General features: G+C 32.0%; 1 protein-coding gene across 2 annotated transcripts in view; it reads right to left on the bottom strand.

Moving 5' to 3' along the window:
* Positions 1 to 9,905, bottom strand: part of LOC125070955 (putative epidermal cell surface receptor) — a 39,124-nt gene extending 29,219 nt beyond the window's left edge. For both annotated transcript variants that reach the window (XM_047680984.1, XM_047680983.1), the window contains exon 1: positions 9,725 to 9,905. The gene's annotated coding sequence lies outside the window, so the exon portion shown is untranslated. The remainder of the gene's footprint in view (positions 1 to 9,724) is intronic.
* Between the last annotated feature and the right edge of the window lie 3,788 nt (positions 9,906 to 13,693).

Below are 13,693 nucleotides of genomic sequence, written 5' to 3'. Positions count from 1 at the left end.
GAGTAACTACTGAGTTTCTTGCCGGTTCTTCTCGGTAGAATCTACATTGCGAACCGATGACAGCTTTACTTAAAATAGTTTGTTAAATGACGATTCAAAAGTGCTTGTAAGCCTACTTGAATAAAGTTTATATTGATTTTGATTTATACATACGTACATTATATACTAAATACTTTCTTATTAGTATTGAACTATCCTGCTTGAAAAAACGAAAATATATCAACATGTATTTAATAGCTACTCAATATAGTTCCTACCATTTGTTAAAAAATTTAATAGTCTACACACACAACCGCGCTAAAATACGCATTGTACGGCTGTACCGTGACAACCATCATTCTTAAGATCGTGAATATTACTGGACGTATTGTCTGAAGCACCTAGAAAGAATAATAATTATAAGGGAAGAGAAACAGATTTATTTAAATCTATGTTTACGTATATTATTTTAAAAGTGTTTACTCCACGCGTCGTAAAGACGAATTCAAATATCAATAAGTGTGACGTCACATCGCCCAAATCGATGCAACGGTTAGTCGCCGATTTTGGTAGAACGACTTCGCATCGAGTTTGTGTGTCCTATAAAGGCCGATGTTAACAGAGCCAATTATAAAACAAAAAGATTATTTTATAGATAAAATAAATTTACCAACTACAAACAAGACTATGATCATTCTATTTTCGGCTGATATTAATAATATTTCTTATCTGAAATCTCTACATTTACGATCACCAGCTATGTATATAGTAAAGCGATAAAACGATCAATTGATAGATTGCCATAATAATCTTGTTTCAACAATAGATCTTTGAATATCGGGTCGTAGATCAGTGATAAGTTTTTGTATGAAAACTTTATTTTGCGTATTTTAACCAACCAGAGTTTTTATTACAAAACTGTTTTTTCTCTAATATTACAATGATATCAATTTCCTGATGCAGTTTCTAAACAGGTGATATGTCTGTTCTTTTATGATATAAACTATCTCAATTCCAAATTTTATCTAAATTCATTTCGCCGTGTTTGTGTGATGTGAGTAAGGTTAGTAGGACAAGTTGTTGTAAATTATTTTTAATTATTAACTATGAACAAATTCGTCCTTGATTGTACATATGTGGTATGCGTACATGTTTAGGTCTGGTCGTGAGGTCAAGCCTCGTTCAAACATCATAAAAGCTCTCGTTTGAAATTCTGATTATCATTTTGAATATCATTATGAAATATTGGATATTTTATAATTGAAAATATCGATATTCACTTCGAATTTTAATATTTCTATATTCAAAAAGTGTTTAATAGTTACCCAGTATGTGAAAATGAATGAATTTATTTTACTTTTTTTTAATTTATATTCTTATCATGCGTACTAAATAAGGAAAAATATATTGTTACTCAATACAAATATATATATATATATATATATATATATATATATATATATATATATAATATACATTCTAATATATTGAATATAACTTATTCAAATAACGTCTGTAATTGGATGTACCGTTGAACTCAAACATAGCCACGATCGCCCAATAGATAGAACACGTGTTTTAACAAAAGGTTGCGGGTTCAAAGCTTGCATCGCTTTCATGTATTTATTTGGTCTTTATAATTCTTCTCGTACTCGTGTTTAAGAGTGTTTTGTAACCTGCATATATCGGATACAATTTTATTAAATATTATATATGCCCTGAGTCGTACTGCAGCAGTCCGATGAAAATGGCTTTACACTTTAGAGAGGAGGTATGTATTTGTCAAGCACAATATATACAATACAATTTATACACCTCGATATTCAACGTACGTCTGTGTAAATACGTCAATACCAGTTATATTAAATAGTCAATTAGACACCGTTTACTGTACACATACTTGGCCTTGTGGGTTTCTGCAGCCAGAACAGAATTTATGGATTGTCTGACTTTGTCTTTGGTCGTTATATAAAGAGTCCTATACGCGAAGTTGGTTTAGTTGCTAGCTGATAAGGCCACAGATCCCATGATGTTATAAATCCCTGGTCGGAGCAATAAAAAGGTATAAGTTTATCGGTAGAAATAATTTAACGCAAATTCTGCGCGTTGGCAATGTTTAAAATCCCTTGCCTCTGATGGTCAAAATCATCCTGGAAACTCAGAATATCCATCAGATAGATACATAGGACCCTCAATTTTGTAGTCGCTGTCAATTGAAAATGTTTTTCTTGACACAATTGTTGCTCTTAATTATGTCTGCCACATGAACAAATTATTTGGAAAATTTACTGGCCAGCTCTCTAAGTGCACCTGTACATTTAATTTGTTTCAAATTTCGAATAGCGTATTTTACGTCATCCGACACACATTACATATGTAACATTTCGCAATACATATTACAATATGTAACATTTGGTAACATTTACTGTACAATGTTGGTAACAACATTGTAACTCCTTACAACTCCAAGAATTGTAGACTGCTTAAATAATAGATTAATTTAAAAATAATATTAAATATAAGGGAATAGTGTTACATTGTCTTAACATACGTCCAATACTTCAAAAAAGGCATTTCACCTTAAAACAAGTCCCATCCTTCGAAGGCAACGGTAATTCCTATTAAGACAAAACTCTATTAACTTTTACGATTCTAGTCGTAAATGTGGACATTCCATCAGCGACATTTGCATGTGTGTATGTTGTCCGGTTGCCGGGTTGCTGTCAATGACGTAGCCGAGACCGGCATATTGATGTAATATTGTTAGGGTTACCACTTACGTGGCATTTTTATGTTATATTTTAGGGATGCCTCAGAAGTTTTTATATTGGCGTATTGATCAAATGTTCCTTAGCTCTTATATTTTTTACAGGCAAAACCTTAAAAAAGCCTATTTTAATCAATTTCATTTTAAGTTTAAGTCGACATTATGTTATATATATTATTAATAGCAAATAATGCATTGACTTTCTGACACTCCGAATATTTGCAAGAAGATATTTTTTATAGCCTGTTTAGGTGGACCTTTACAAAATCAGTTAGATTTAGGAGCAATGACCTACTTATATTAACTAATCTGTAAAAACGAATAATATAAAAATTCCACTTCCATTATTTAAAAGCACTAGTTTTCTTCTGCGGCATCGCCCACGTGTGGGGTGGGGCAGGTATACGCAAAATTTTCTGATGATCGGTTGAGTAAATATGTTAAAGCGTAAAAAAATCTTCTCACTTACACGTTTATAATATTAATTAATTCTTCAATTGTTATTGATAGATAAATTAAAACGCAAATACCTACTAGTAACAATAACCGACCTAAGATTAGGAACTTCTCACTTTATTAAGGGTAAAGCATCGTTATGAATCATACTTCACAACCATGTTCTAATAGTATCTATGTTTAGATAGACTCTCAAAGCTGCGATTGCTTTAAAAAGGCCAAATCTTGGCGTCTCAGTACACGCACGATAGTGAAATAGATTGAAATTTCGCGAGTGTCAAGGGTAGCTGCCACGCACTCTTGTTGATAATAAAGTTGGTCCGTTTGTTTTAGTTCTTTTTATCTCTATCTAGATATCTGAATTAAATCTAAAGAAGGTTGATACACAGGAAGACATGAATAAGGAAGACAATCCAACACAGAATTATAAACACAATTTGAGCACACAATTAAGAAATTTCTGGGATGCTTGTCTGAGTTCGAACTCATAATGTCGCAATTACAGTACGCAGAGTTTTCGTTAGCGCATTCTATAATAAGGTACGATTAGGTATTTATATATTGGGTCAAGGTAATAACATATTTATGAATAGTTAAAGTTTACAAAATAAATTTTATCTGACCGATGTGAAACCAGGAGAGCCGTCTTAAATAGTATTGTAATTTGACAATAAATGCAAATACAAAATTTTTTTGGAATAAATTCATTCAATAGTTACTAATTATTTTGAATAATTAATCATCTTAGATAGTATTGGTAATGTTTGTGATGGCAAAATATTTTTATCAAACAAGCAAATGCCCGCATACGTTGCAATCTCTTCTTTTGTTATTTTGTAAACAATTATTCGATGCGACTCGATCTAATTATGTCAATGGTAAACCAGACATTTTCTAAGTGCCATTAATCAATGCAAAAAGTTTCAACTCAATCGACTGAATGTACAAACAGAAAAACATATTGTGTATAGATTAATAATTAGGAACGTAGGAATAACTAAATTTTCTGACTGACGACTCTCAGAATGATCTAGAGCTAATAAAGCAGAGAGTGCAAGAAGGCGAGACCATTTTCTCGTCCTTTAAAGAGAGGTTCCTTAGCCTCCCCGTTCCGAACTAAGACAGTCATCGCAATGTTTTCAGTCGGTAAGAATTGGCACACAAGCCGTAAGAGCAATAGTATCCTTTGATTGGAATCCTTGTCTTAAAAAATAATAAATAGAGCATGGTAAAAGAATACTACGTAGGAGAAAGAAAGAAGGTCAAGGACACGATGTTTGATGAATATCAGAAAAGTCATAAGAGCGTACAGAAAGTACATAAAAGCGAACTTACAAAAGATGATATCCAGAGCTGAAACGTTGGGACAACGTGAGAAAATAAATATATTTAAGGAATACTACAGACACACAGTAAATATTAATCTTAGACAATATATAACAACATAAATATAGCATAGGCTTTAAAGTAGAGTTTTAATGAAGTAAAGTTTTCGCAGGTTACACAAATATTAAGCAACTAGCTTAACGTTCCGGATTCGTACGAGTAGAATCTATTTCTATTATATTGAAGGACAAACAGTGAAGGAATCAGTATTATTTTTTTGGGCAAGAGTCTTAATTGTCATACGCAGAACCCTTCACCGGATTCACTGCAATCATCATCACAAAGGACAAACATACCAAAAATATTTTTATTCATTAAGAATTTGATGTTATTCAAATTCTTAATGAATAAAAACTTTACTTTAATTTGATTTAACTTTGCTTTTTAAAATGAAACACTTGGAGAGCTGAGCTAATTCTACTAACAATTCGCAATCGAATTAAAACGTTTTCGATGCTGTTCAGACGTTTTCCTATTATACTAAACACAACGATCCAGTTTCGACCCAACTGGTCGTACTTGGATCGGAATATAATATCGTATCGTATCATAATCGATATTAATAATGAATTGGCTCTCAGTTACGATTTTTATTTTTGTGAGAAATAGGCAAAGTCGGATCGGAATAGGATCGAGAACGTATCATTACTGTTATATGTTAGTAGAATAGCCTAATATAATGTTATATGGTTCATTTCTTGGCCGGATATTCAGAATTGCAACTTAACGGGGGCATATTCCTAGCATTCTTGCCACCATTCCAAGCGTCGAGATTTGTACGTATTTGATTGATTTATTAAAACTGAATGTAAATAATTTAAAATAAATATTATGTAAATACAAAAAAAAACAGTCAGTATGTAAAAGAAAAAAATATTATTTCCAGTTTAACTTGATTATATGTGTGTTCATAATGAATCTATTAAACTATACCACTAAGAAATGACTTCAACGTCGTATAATATGTTTACAAAGAGTTTGTTATACCGAATTTATATTACAAGCAACCCTATTCTTGAACCGGTATGATTAATAAAGTATTTCTCACACGGCAGTTCGCGTTCTTTATACTTATAACGTTGTATGTTGTGCAGTTCAGAAGCAGTGCCTAACAGTTTTTTTAAACGTAAGCACATAGCTGTTATGTAAACAGCATACTCGAAGTATTCATGCAGAATAAATAATACATTATTATACGTGTACACGCGATAACAGTCCTTTTGGCGTTAATATAGAAACTAAAATAGTTTGTATTAAAAATAAAATGCTAGACGTCAAAACAACAATAAATAACATTGGTTAATTTATGTGCCGGGAAACGAAATGGTTCCCAAAGTTTTTCTTGTTTTTCTAAAAAAATAACGAGGTCATAATAACGGAGTTCATTCGAATATATTTTTATTTTATTTTTTACATTTTAACCGAATACGATATTATTATAACTAAATTCTTTAAAAACGTAATGAGCAATTTAATTGATGATTGGACGAAGGAAATCTTAAAATTCATCCAATCTAAGACTTTCTCAATTATATTAAAATATATTTCATAGTCGCTTTCGCCCGTGGCTTTGCTCACTTTTAAAGGATTAGCCGTCAGCTGCTAGGCATTACAAGCCTAAGTCCTTCCTTGGAGTTCAAGCTTGCATACCGAATTTCATCAAATCATCAGTGGTTTGACTGTGAAATAGCAACACACAGACAGGCAGAGTCACTTTCGCATTTACATATAATATTAATAAATATGTCATAGAAATAAATTATAGTTTACATTGACTTGTCATTATAATGTATCTACTTAATATAGAAGATTAAATGAAGGAATTGTTTGAAGTCTTTGGTTTATATTTAAATAGATATGGATTTGTGGGTGTATTTTTACTATATCTTTAAATCCTTTATATTACCATTTTATATGGATACAATATAATATTGTACAAAGTTACTCTACCTAAAAACGCAAACGTTTTGAAATTATTGGCGTAAGGAAAAAGATATAACAAAAAAATGACTATTTAAATATAATTTATTCTAATATATAGAATAAATTAAACGTATATTAGAATAATACATAAATATACAATATATTTATGATACGATGTATAAATGATACAAAATGTACTGACATTAACCGCATTGGAGTTGAGTGGGTGAACTGCTCAAACTCTACTCCTCAAGAGCGTTGTGGTTCATTTGTTACTTATATCATATACCATAATAATAATACATATTATATCTATACATATATATCTTATATATATTCTATGTATAATGTCTATATTATACTTTTGTGATCCATTTTTCATATTAGAACTTATTTAAAAAACAAAAATGGTTATAATCACTTGACAGTTTTTTATATAAAAAAGATAGAAATACTTTGAAACGGGTAACTAACGTGTGTTAAGTAACCAACGCTTTCAAGCTGTAAGAAATACTAACCATTCGTCATAATTATTTATAGTAAATAGTAGTACTAAAAATTTGGTAGTCACTCGCATCGATCTGAAGCTGTAATCAGTAAGAAAAATCTCAAAACTCACCGCAGAACAAGAACGTGAAATCTCCGAATGATATGATGATATGCAGCATTGACCATTATATTTATAAAATTTATAGGATATACGTATCAAAATGGCGTATCACCGTCAACATTTCAAGAATTAAATACGCAGTGAATACATACTTACGATTTCAAAACACACAATATTTTAGACTAATTATTTTCGAATTACGAGTTCTGTTACACAATATGTATAGAGCAACAGAATATTGAGAACTATTGAAAATATATATTTAATCCATACAAAAGAATAACACCTCGTCTCATTGCTTCCACTGGTGACATGAGGGCTGGTTCGTTTTTTGCCCAGAGGATCGGAATCGCGATTCAACGGGGAAATGCTGCTAGCATTCTTGCCACCATTCCACGCGGTCAAGATTTATACAGTAACTATTTTTATTTCTTATTTGTATATTATTAAGGTTTAACTGTTAATAATTGTTATGTTAATAAGTAATCTATAAAAACTAATAATATCTTTGTTTTAAATTTTAAATTAGCCGTAATAATAACAACACCTGCTGACAATATTTATTGACATGGTGGCTCTATTTTATTTTTAAAAACAGCATTTCTTCGCTTATATTTGTATTTAAAATATTAACCCTGTAACTAATTATACCGATACGATAAGTAAACAAAGACATGATCAATAATCTAGATTCAGAGTTTATTTAATAATAAAAGCTCAATGAACGCTTTACATGTAAAGGTGTCATGTATCACCAGAACTTCATCACACTTCTCGTTTCTTTCATATGACTTATAATTGGAATAAAAATATATGTGATAATATATTTTCATACATTTTATTCCCATTGGTCCAGTTACTAGTTTATGAAGCTACAGACCCTGAGGTAATCCATTCAAGAGTTACTGAGTTTTAATCCATTTTAGAGTTACTGAGTTTTTCTATTAAGGAATCTGTAGCTAATCTGTTTGCGAGTTGGCTGGTTGTAAGCGGGAATATAAACTGCACATAAAGCCTGCCCCTAAAGCCTATCCCGTTTCCCTCCCAATAGATTATGCGAATGAAGGAATTGAGTGTATTTGTGTTTGGGCAATAATTCTAACGACATAGTTATGCAGTGAAATGGTACTCCTTGAGAATCTCAACCGTGATCGTAATCAGCCTAAGTCACCATCATCAACATTAATGTTGTCTCAGAAATGCATCAACAAGCACTAAATATAAAGTAACAAATATATATGGTAATCGTATGGCTCAACAATTCAACCCCCTAGGATTTGGAGGCCCGCAGGTGGGCATACCGTCGGGACGTCACAGTAGTATGCGTAAGCGATCCTGTGACGTCCCTCGAAAAGTCGGAGTGGATGCCGCTGGTGTTTTCGTGGGTCCTTCGGCGTCTTCAGTGCTGACGAGCCCCACATACCCCCATCATAAACGCGTTAAAGCGTAACGCGGGCAAACCCGTAAAGGCGTTTTACCAGCGACAAAAAAATGGCTAAACAAATCAATAGGATATTATTATATTCCTGATTTTAGTTATTGCTTTTTACTTCTATTTAACTTCAAGGCTTAAACTTTATATAACAGTATATCGAGAGAGAAATTAAAAGCTGTTCGATGTCATATTCAATTTCAGCTGACAACAATTCGCTTGCCGTGCTGTGGTTTCGTTACAAGATTTTGTTTCGAAGCCGGTTTTAAAACAAGTATTAGAATATTTCTGATAATAAAAATAAATAACTTATCAAACATGTACGTTACACTGATGAGGTTTAACGACGTAACTTATTATTTATCAATTAACTTATAGATATGTATAACTTATATTTTAGTTAAAATATTAAATAATAATAAAAATATTTTTAATAAGCGTTAACTATTTAATATAATATATATATTATAATTCTTATATATAAGTTTGTTACACTGATTTGGAGTTCTATAACTTAAGTTATCAACAGCATTCGTTGAACTCTAATAAAGGTAGCGACCGCTTCGCCTTAAGCCTCAGTGTGTCAAGACAATTTTTTTTTATAAATATTAATGTTATATCACTTTGCACTTATGATTATCCTTTTTGACATGACCCTGTAGTTATAGCTCGTGAATCTTAACCGAAGATTGGAGGTTCAAATTTGGGCAAACAATCAATGATTTTATTAGGCTTTATTTTTGTTTTAAATATCGTGAGGAAACATGCATTTTTCTGATATAATTCGGTCACATGTGTATCCATCAAGCCACATTGAAGCAGCGTGGTGGAGCAAGCTCCAAACCTTCTCCAGCGAAGGCCTAGCAGTTGGGGCATTGAGTTAGTTATTGAAGTTATTGACCGTTACAAAACATGAAACTTAGTAATAAATACTTTAAATTTGAGTATTTTCTACAAACATATCATGAAAATTATATGTACTATATGATGCTTCAATGAGAAACCATTTTGTGTTTCCTACATCAAACAAAACGAATATAAAAAGAGTTATTCGACAAATAAGCCAACATAAAAAACCATATAACCGTCGAGATGGCAATCGTGAGAAGTTCCCCTAACACTGAATGGAAACGCCGTCCCTAAATAATACCGCTATTATACTCAAACATACCGGTGGCCCGCGGAAATTCACTGCACAGACGCACTTTCTAATCAAAAAAGTTTAACACAACACAGCACACGCGACACGGCGAAACACAGTGTAAGTTTATGTCTAAGTTACTGCGGTATTAGGCTGTTGACACGTGAAACACGGTTAGTGTACGAACGTGACGTGTGAACGCGACGCGCGATTCTGACGGAGTGAGCAGTGAGACAACCGGTCTCAGATTTCTCCCTGTAAACATCGAAAGCGAGCCTTCGAGCCTTTCTTTGAGTCGTGGCGAAACGCATCAGTGAGCCTCTACCACGGGCTCTCGACTCGATAACGATTCACGTCAACGTATAATATACTTATATAATAGTCAGCAGTTGGCAAAGTAACAGAAATTTTTGTTACATACATGATATTATTTTTCTTGCTATATACACTTTATTTAATGGAACTAATAATGTAATTATGTAACTGTTAAATCTATAATTTTTACTTTTTTTTTATAAAGAGTATAATGTTTATATTATAAATAGTGAACCGGTCCGGATTCGGATATATTCAATTTTGTGATTTCAAATTGTTATGTCAAATACGCTTGCCGAGAAAATTGTAAGTTGGTATAGCTATATTATAACGTTTATTTATTATTCTACATACTAAATGAGATATATCTAAACTGGTTTGAATCGTAATTTTACTGTCGTTCAAAACAAAATTAAAAATTTGGGTATTTTAACTGCCAAGGTCAACTCTATAAACTTGACTACTTACAGCCAGTTATCCGACTTTTCTAACTTTTTTCGTTGCGCATAATTTCATTGAAACGTAATTTATAAAAAACTTGCACTTTAATTCGAACTTGAAAATTACTCATAACGTCCGTGGAAAATTTTACTTAAAAGAATTTTTTTTTATATTAATCTCCCACCTGATTTTTATATACACGCATGCAAATGTTAGAAATATCTAGTTAATGTTTTGAATAATTGTAATTGAATAACGATTTAGAAACCTCCCGTTGAACAATTAGTAAGGGCCGTTAAAGGCTTTCTTTTGAATCATAAAACGTTCGATGACGTCTGTTCGCTCAGGATGTGTTCGACTAAATCGGTCAAGGTATTGAAAACTTGAACGAACGGGTAGCTAAAACTATGACTCAAACCTCCGACCTTATAGACACTGTAAAAACCATTGGGTAATATTTAAGATGACAGGAGAAACTGTTTGAGAATTACAATATGGTATCATGTTTTATGCAAATAATATTAACACGAATAATAAATATTACTGTTACAAGCCCACATAGTCATCTTTAAATTAAAATGCGTGTAGTTGATTTGTTTTTTTTTTTTTAATAGAGCAAAGGAAATTAAGCAGACATTTGCAAAATTCAAATAAATATAATAAGTTTAGATAATAATTTTGTTTTTAACATTCCCAACGTTTACTGATAAGTAATCATTTGTTAGCACTTTGAAAAGTTCCAACCGGCATTATTTGCTTGTAAAAATATAATTTCTTTCTCAAATAGACACAAATTCCTTTGTTACTTTTTTTAATAAAAAATGTGGTATTTCAACACTTGTATTATTTTACAAATTCCTTTCACATTTTTAAGGGTTTATAGAATAAAATTCGCTTCGTTTTCTTAGCCTGGATATATATCAGATATATATAAAAAAATCGGATTTTTGATATATATTATAAAAATCGGTTTTTTTCGAACCCTGATTTTTTTATTTTGTATATATGTTTGTGGCTAGAACGCGTGCATCTTAACCGATGATTTCGGGTTCAAACCCAGGCAGGCACCACTGAAATTTCATGTGCTTAATTTGTGTTTATAATTCATCTCGTGCTCGGCGGTGAAGGAAAACATCGAGAGGAAACCTGCATGTGTCTAATTTCAACGAAATTCTGCCACATGTGTATTCCGCCAACCCGCATTGGAGCAGCGTGGTGGAATATGCTCCAAACCTTCTTCTCAAAGGGAGAGGAGGCCTTTATCCCAGCAATGGGACATTTACGGGCTGCTAATAATATATGTTTGAGTGCTTATAATACATGACACGACGAAGAGCGACGGCGTCGTAGTCTAGTCTTGGGTAAACTTTGTAGACCCACAGATTGTGTGTCCTACACAATAAAAAAAAAACTATCCACACAAAATAAATCTAGCTTGCACTTAATTTAATTAGGCGGCATGGGATGCAACAGACTCGGTTTATATTATTTCCCTTCCTTCATAATAGTGAGAACTATTTTTAATACTTATATTAATTAACTTTAAAAGTTATTGTGTTATTTTTGTTATTATGGGTAAATTGCAAAATGGCATTTTCGTTGGATATATTTTTATACCAAATATGTTTTAGTATAAACTTTTGTACCTTGGGGAAGAATCTTTGTAAGACTAAGCATGTGAGCATTTTTGAAGTCATTGATGTATGAATATGTTAAAATGGTATTTTTATAAATCCAAATATTCATTATTCAAGTAGACACTTTTACTTGGTGGCACGGCTTTGTGCAACCCCATGTGGGTAGGTACCATCTACCCATCAGATATTCTTACAGAGTTATTGTCTATGAGCGGTGGCGACCACTTACCATCGACCATTTGTCAGTCCGCCTACCTACTACATAAAAAATACTTATAACACATCTGCAGAAACTAAGTAGGTACTATTTTCTAGATAGACTAAATTACCGAAGAATATTAATTAAATAGCTTCAATTACATTATTATTTCTCCTGCATGAAGATCAACAAATACTAATTTATATCAATTTGTATCAATGCTCTTTAATATGACGTTTATTTTTTTTAATAGATAGGTTAAATATATAATACAAAACAAATCACGAGTATATGTAAATATTTATGTTACCAGAAATGTTACCAGCTTAAAGAAAAATGTATTATATATAACGCGAGCCAAAAATACCTGGCATACGAAAATGTTTGAAAAATACCAAGTCGTGAACAAACCAACAAACAAACGATTTCTTGCATCGTATTGTCTCTATTTATTCAATCGGTTTACAATTTCATTCCTACGAACAATAGCAGGATACAGCGCCAGTTGTTTTCAAATATTCTATAAAATGTGCACGAATTTGATCTACGTCTTATGTGCTTTGATTTAAAATTGGAAACTAAAAGAAAAAATTATATTATATATATTTTTTTAGTTAAAAACTTACTACCAAATTAGTCAGTGAGCGCTGTGTAGTGGCTGAATAACTAACACCGTGTTATCTCTCTCTGTCAACAGAGATTTGACATTCAAATGAAGAAGAGAAAACATTGTGTCAATACGCTATACAACAGTATAAGTAGTAAGGGGATAAAAACGTACAATCTTATTATAGGTCGTTAGTCGAGTGGCTAATGACTAGCTCATAAGGTCGCTGCTCCGGGATTTACTATGTCCTTGGTTAAAATTTGAAGAAATAATCGATAGATATATTCCGTCAAGAAATTGTCAGTAACAGCCTCATGTTTGCAAGACTTGATCGAATTGTTTGGTCCCACGCCTGATTCATCCCATGAGTGCAAACCCAAGTTGTGACTGTTAGAAAGTGCACCTGTGACCAATTTTACTCATTTGTAACGGCTATGATACTTTTCAAATTCTATTCTTTACAAAAATAAATTTCAGCTGAGTTACAACTGGATCGATTCTTCCAATTCATAACGGTTGAGATTTGTTCTCGAAACTATTCTATAACTATTTTGCTTTGTTTTGTGTATGATCTACTAATACACGCATACTACAGTAAACAAGAAAATTTCGAATCGAAACAGTTACTAGACATTCTATATTAATGGAAGGCTCACTAATAAGTCAATATGTACCACGTTGATGCAAAATTTTGCATTTCTATGCTAACTTTCAGTCTTAACAGATTGGAAACTATTAAGCCTATTTCCTTACTTTTCATTAAATAGATACCTTGATATATTTATGTACTAAAAACTTAA

This window comes from Vanessa atalanta, chromosome 18 (assembly GCF_905147765.1).
Source record: "Vanessa atalanta chromosome 18, ilVanAtal1.2, whole genome shotgun sequence".
NCBI classification, from domain to species: domain Eukaryota; kingdom Metazoa; phylum Arthropoda; class Insecta; order Lepidoptera; family Nymphalidae; genus Vanessa; species Vanessa atalanta.
Note: the sequence above shows the minus strand (reverse complement) of the source record. Positions and strands in the feature narration are given on the sequence as shown.